A 6739-nucleotide genomic window follows, 5' to 3' on the forward strand; every position below is an offset into this window, starting at 1 on the left:
AAGCTTTATGTAAGCCTATGCATAGGCTTGCATAAAGCTTAATACATACAGCCTATGCATAGGCTTTATGCATAAGCTCTATGCATAAAGCCTATGCATAACCTCTTATGCATACACTTTATGCATGGATCCTACACATAAGCTCTATGCAAAAAGCTTTATGCATAAGCTTTATTCAAAACTATGCATAGGCTTGCATAAAGCTTCTTGCATAGAGCCTATGCACAGAGCTTATGCATAAATCTTGTAAGCCTATGCATAAACCCTATGAGCCTATGTATAGGATTTATGCATAGAAGTTGCTTAGATCCTACGCATAGAAGTTGCTTAGATCCTATGCATAGAACCTATGCATAAAGATACACATAGAGCCACGTGAATTGTTGGTGAATTGGTGGGACATCGGGGTGTGTCATGACCGAAGGTTTTACAATAAACGTAGTACCAAAAAATAGGTGCCTTGTACTCACAATGGGATTTGGGATGGACGTAGTGATTGCACTGAACACAAGGCATCTCGCCCATCACTTGGAGAGGCATTAAGGATGATTGGTTTCGAGGGCGCTCATCCTCTCTTGGAGATTCTGGTTCAAAACGTTTAAGTAAGGCTGCGTAGAATTCAACAAATGCCAATTCCGAAATCAAATTTTCTTTAGCCATTGCTTTACTTGGTTTAGATAAGGGACATCTTATATCATGATCATCCTCCGTCATATTTTCATCTAAACATATTGCTTCTTTACAACATTGGTTGAATGTTTTTGGATTGGATACAATGATCAAATTGTGTAAGCTGGTATTCATTATGCCCATCATGAAACATCTCTTCAATTGAGCATCATTTAGTTTCTCCCCTAGCTCATATCGTTATGAGTCCAAGATTTTTATCCGAAGGATAAAATCTGTAATGGTTTCATTTTATTTCCACTCAATTGAATAGATTTCTTTTGTTGCACTCCATCGATCACCTTGTCTTGAGAAGCTGTTGGATAAAAGTTATTTTCAAGGTCCTGAAGTTTATCTTGATCGCCGGCATCACTGTGATGAACCATCGACTAGACTTTCCCACTAAGCATAGATTCAACGCATGTACCTTGGTGGGGCAGTTTGGATTTCCAAAGGCTTCATATCGTTGTTCAAACATTTGTATAGATGGAACAATTTCAGTCGTTCCATCATATTTGTCCATTATTGTGGAAATCTATACGGCCGTGTTTTTGTATGAGTCACTGAGGCTGTGCGGGAGTGCTAATATGGGTAGGGACTCACTTAGACCTTGGGTAAACCCCCTTCCTAGATTAGTCAATATGTCCAAGGTGTGGATATCTAGGGTTTGCAAAGGATTCGTACCTAGCATGTCTAAAGACTTAGGACTTGTGATAGTGCTAGGCAAGGGGCCAAATCCTAGAGAGATTGGTGAGACAGAGGGTGTAAAACCCAATGACACACTTGTTGTAAGCATGGAAAATGGTACTGGGAGATGCATTTGGTACATGGATCTCAATGGCTCAAAGATATGAGCCAGTGGGTTCAGTCTGGGTGTGAGCCCATGTAATCCCTCAACCGGTGGCCATATCTTGACATTGTCAATTGCTCCTTTAATGAGCAAGCACAATTTATTTTTAAAGGTTTTCTTACAACCCGTTTTACAACCTCAGGAGGACTAGCATTCCCTTCGTTGGGTCAAACAAGTGTCCATTTGCCCTAATTAGCTTAGGCGCTACACACGTGAACCTTAGATATTTTTCTAGAAAAAGTGCATGCTAGTAGCATCCCAGATGGAAGAGGAGGTCTCAACAAAACTTGTTTTTCATCACTGTCTCAAGATGAATTTTTTTTTCCAGAAAGATTTTCCCTCGCAACCCTTTTTTTAATATGCTCCAAAAGGAATTTGGAAAAACTCTATATGAGAGAGTTGTAGTATTTTTGGAGTACTACAACTTTGTCTCTAAGTTTTTTGCGATTTCGTCGTTAAGATACTCAAAAAGTAGCCTAAATATGGTTCGCAGTCATTTTTGGGTTGTTTTGGGCTATTTTTAATGCTTTAAGGGGGACGTTATTTGCCTTGATTTTTGGGCCGAGTTTTGAGGCTATTGATCGGAAGCCAAAATGATGGATTTTTCCCTCGGATACTTAAGACTAATTTCAAAGAGCTCGATGCCGGCTTTTTGATGAGCCCTAGAGTGCGTTCATCAAACTCACGGTCTAGGAGATACGAGCCTCCAAACAGGGTTATTTTCTAGACCTTTTTTTGGGGTTGACATACCCCCCTTTCAACGACATGAACCAGCAAGGTGCGGTTCACGATGTGAAGTGGACTTCATGGATTGTTTTTTTTTCGGGGGGCTATTCCACGATGTGAAATAGCAAATACAGTTCACGGCATGAACTAGATGGTTCACGGATTTTTTTTCCTGGGTGTGAGACCTTAAGGCGTGAATTGCTTAAGGTGTGAACCGCTTAAGGCATGAGACCTTAACACATGAAACGTCTAATTTTTTTTTTTTTGGTCGAGGGACTGTTTCACGACATAAAACAACAGGTATGGTTCACGATGTGAACTAGGTGGTTCACGGATTATTTTTTGGCCGCAGGGGCTATTTCATGACGTGAAACAGCAAGTATGGTTCACGGCGTGAGCTGGGTGGTTCACATATTTTGTTTTTTGGGAGTCTAGAGGGAAATTCAAATTTCCTTGTTTGGGGGAATTTTTTTTGAATTTTAAATTGGGGAGATATGGACATTTTCCCAAAAGGCAAGTGGGAATCAAAAAAGTCAAACCTTTTTATGACACACCCTTACACACTTCATAAATGACCCCTAAAGTGGATAATTTGACAACTCATTAGCATCTTTTCATTCAATGCTCATTAGCCTTTAATGAGTTATGTAAAAAAAGTGCTTAGAAATTAATCAAAGATTAATCTTACCACTAATCTTTCCTCCTTTTAGACTAATCAAGACTCTAATTAACCACTAATCACTTATTAATTCACACAATTGAGCACATCATTGGATAGAGCATGAAATTGCTAAGCTATGTGCATCAACTAATGTGTAAATTAATCTATAATTGGAGACTAATTAAACTTTTAATTTTAGTCTCTTCTTTTTACGCAAAATTAAGCAAAAGAGAGGGAAATTCATCCAATTGATGTAATTCGGTGTTTTGATGTATCTAAATGCGTTCAAACCCACTAATTTCGACCTCTTATATAATCAAATTTAACAAAAAAAACACATTTTTAAACTTTTTTGCTTCTTGATCTGGATTAATCACCCAGGCTTAATGACAAAAAACCAATAAATTAAGGAAGATTAGTCGATTTCAAGAGTTTTTAAGAGTTTTTGAGAAAAAATTTAAATGATTAAGCTACTCCTAATGCTTGCTAACATTCTAATGCATACAAATTAAACAAAAAACATACAAATCAAACAAAAATCAATGATTCTAGCTCTTTGTTTAACTCTAAAGAAAGTTAAAATTCACTAAAAATTATAATCTATTATATTGTTTGATGTAATGGATACAAACTAAACATAACACACACTATGTGCAAGCCCTAGGAATATTAAAAAGAACCAAAACAATAAATTAAGCTAAAAATTAAACAAAAAACATTCTTTTTACAAACAAAAGAGAGTTATTTCTCACAAAATCACACACAAATCACCATCAAAAACATTCTTTTTACAAACAAAAGAGAGTTATTTCTCACAAAATCACACACAAATCACCATCAAAACCATATCTTTTTGATGGGAAACCACTAATCAAAACAATAGGCAATGGTTAATGTGTAGATTAGAGAAAAACGATGGAAAAAGCCAAGGGATGATTCCCCGACAGCGGCACCAAAAATGTTATGGCTCACCCCAACACCCCTATCCAACAAGAGATTAGCTGGTGAACTACAACTGTCGTGTGGGTCTTTTCAATGGCCGAGCTCATAACCCTTGAGGTCTCCAAGCTCTACAACTCCTTGAGAAGTAATTCCACCGCATCTCTTGCAAGCGTTGTCACACCGCCGCATTATACTACATGTATTCGTCCCTCCTCTCACCTCACTTTTTCACTCACACGCACTCACTACATGCATGAGAGAGAGAGAGATTAGCAATAGGATTAGGAAGAGCAAGCCTCTATTGCACGAAGGGAGAGTCCTTTGTATTATGAGAGATTCACTTACATACATGGCCATAAGTGTTCACACTCACTTAAATTGTGGCCGGCCATGCACTTTAGGCTCATAAGAGGCCTAATGCTGACTACTCTCATAATATATCCATGAAGTACATCTCTCGAGACTTCATCGTAACTTACTACCATACTCTCTTAAAGTGGAAATTGCCATAAGTATTCCATAGGACCATTACGGGCACTCGTCCAAGTTATAATTTGGACACCATGGCTTCATATCTTGAATGTATGACCTTTTGGTGTATCTACCTTGAATTCTTAATATAAGATAATTGTAGTAGCTCTTACTAATCTCTCTCTCTCTAATGCATGCTATAGTGAGTGTGTGTGAGTGAAGTGAGGTGAGAGGAGGGACGAGTACACGTAGTGCAACATGGTGGTGTGACAACGCTCGTGAGACGCGGTGGAATCTCTTCTCAAGGAGTTGTAGAGCTTGGAGACCTCAAGGGTTACGAGCTCGGCCATTGGAAAGATCCTTTCATGACAGTTGCGGTTCACCAGGTAATCTCTTGTTGGATGTATTTCAAGGGGAATTGGGATGAGCCAAAACAGCTACAGCTTGAGGAGTTTGGGAGCATAATCAACAATCCAATCCATAAGATTCTTGGAAAATATCATGCTTCCTTTGCTTCTTTTAGGGATCAAATTTAGAGTGATCCTCTCCCTCATTTTGAGGAAGTCGTGAGTTATCTCCATGCCAAGTGCATGCTTCGCAGAAAAGGCAAGTCAAAGTCTGCTTTTGTTGCCTAGGACAAGGGCAAGGGGAAAAGCAGAAAAGGAAACTCCAACAATAGCAACAAAAACAAAGGCAAGGGTAAATAGGATCATATTTAGTTCAGTGACCCTCTCCCCCATTGTGAGGAAGTCATGAGTTATCTCCATGACAAGTGCATGCTTCGCGGAAAAGGCAAGTCAGAGTCTTCTTTTGTTGCCTAGGACAAGGGCAAAAGGAACGGCAGACGAGGAAACTCCAACAACAACAAAAAAAACAAAGGCAAAGGCAACGGTAAATAGGATTCAAAGGAATCCAAGTAAAAAAGTAATGAATGTGATTACTGTGGCAAGACAAGTCATATTGAGACTCGCTTCTTTGCTCATCACGATAGCTCTCTAGCAATTACTATAGCAAGACAGGTTATATTGAGGCTCGTTGCTTTGCTCGTCTCGCAATAGCTCTGGAGCAGCCAAAGCCAAGTATAAAGCCTGGGATGCTTCCAAAGTATCTGACAAGGACAACACTAAAGACAAGGACAAGGATAAAGTTCCAAAGGAGGGATCTGCCAAAGTCATAGATTTATCCACTTCTTCACAGGATTCACTCCTCATGATCACAGAGACGACCTCTCCAGAAGAGGTAAGTGACACACCTGAAGCGGTGGAATGGGTTGGTGATAGTGGTTCTTTTGCCCACATGACCAATCAAGCCCATATCCTAGCGGACTACCAACCGCTATCTTCTTCAATTCACATCAGCCAATAACTCCTTGCTTTCTGTCATGGTGTTGGTAATGTTTCTTTGGGTTCCTCTGCCACCTTACATGATGTTTTATATGTACCACTGATTTCTAAAAATGTGTTTTCAGTGTACAAAGCTTCTTAGATAGGGCTTGGTGTGTACTTTGATGATGAGGTCATTGAAGTGATCGACAAGAAGATTCTCTTGATTGTTGCCAATGGAGTCCATGATGGGGGTCTCTACAAGATCACCAACTTTACTTCTGAGCTCCCTTACACTGACTCACATATTCATCAGCTTTTCTCACCCTTGATGGCTTTGGTTCCTAAGGCAGATCCTTCTCTACAGCATTCACGCTTGATCATTTGCAAGCATTTTTTGTAGCTATCTTGATCATTGCAAGCATTTTTTGGTACATGCGGTAGGTGGTGCCCTTGTTCGGGAGACATGGACCTTCTTTGGCGAGTTTTAATGTGAAACAAATGTCCGGGTTTGGCCACTTGAAAGGGAGTTATCATAAAGCTCAAGATCAACGACAAATCGTCATGGATTAATACAAGATTAAGGATAATTTCATACAATGGTCATGATGCCTAAGTGAGTTAACCTCCCACCAAGAGGATGGCTATCAAGCTTGCCATGATGCCTAAGTGAGTTAACCTTCCACCAAGAGGATGGCTATCAAGCTTGCCATGAGCCCTAGACCATGAGTGGCCATCTCCAAGAAAGGAGCCAAGATGTCAGAAGATTCAAAAAGGTTTCAAAAGGTAGAAAGGTACAATGAGAGTCCATGAGCCCCCTTTTATACTTGAGCCCATGAACAAGGTCCTAGACCTAAACTAAAGGTGTTGCTTCATTACAAACCATCCCCTCCTATAATGATTTCGTCCTTGAAATCAAAGGGTGGTCGTACCCAAAGAAAAGTACAAAAGCAAGAAATCATATCCACATTAGGAAGTGAATGGGGTCTTCTTGGGCCCTTTAATTTGCCCAAGCCTAATCAAGGTGATTAAGGAATAGCCAAATGGGGGGTTGCCATGTGGACTGAAATGTTGGGTTTCTAAGAGAGGTGTAAGAGTGGT

Source organism: Cibotium barometz, chromosome 6 (genome assembly GCF_041138505.1).
Source record: "Cibotium barometz isolate CiBa-2024 chromosome 6, ASM4113850v1, whole genome shotgun sequence".
Classification (NCBI taxonomy): Eukaryota; Viridiplantae; Streptophyta; class Polypodiopsida; order Cyatheales; family Cibotiaceae; genus Cibotium; species Cibotium barometz.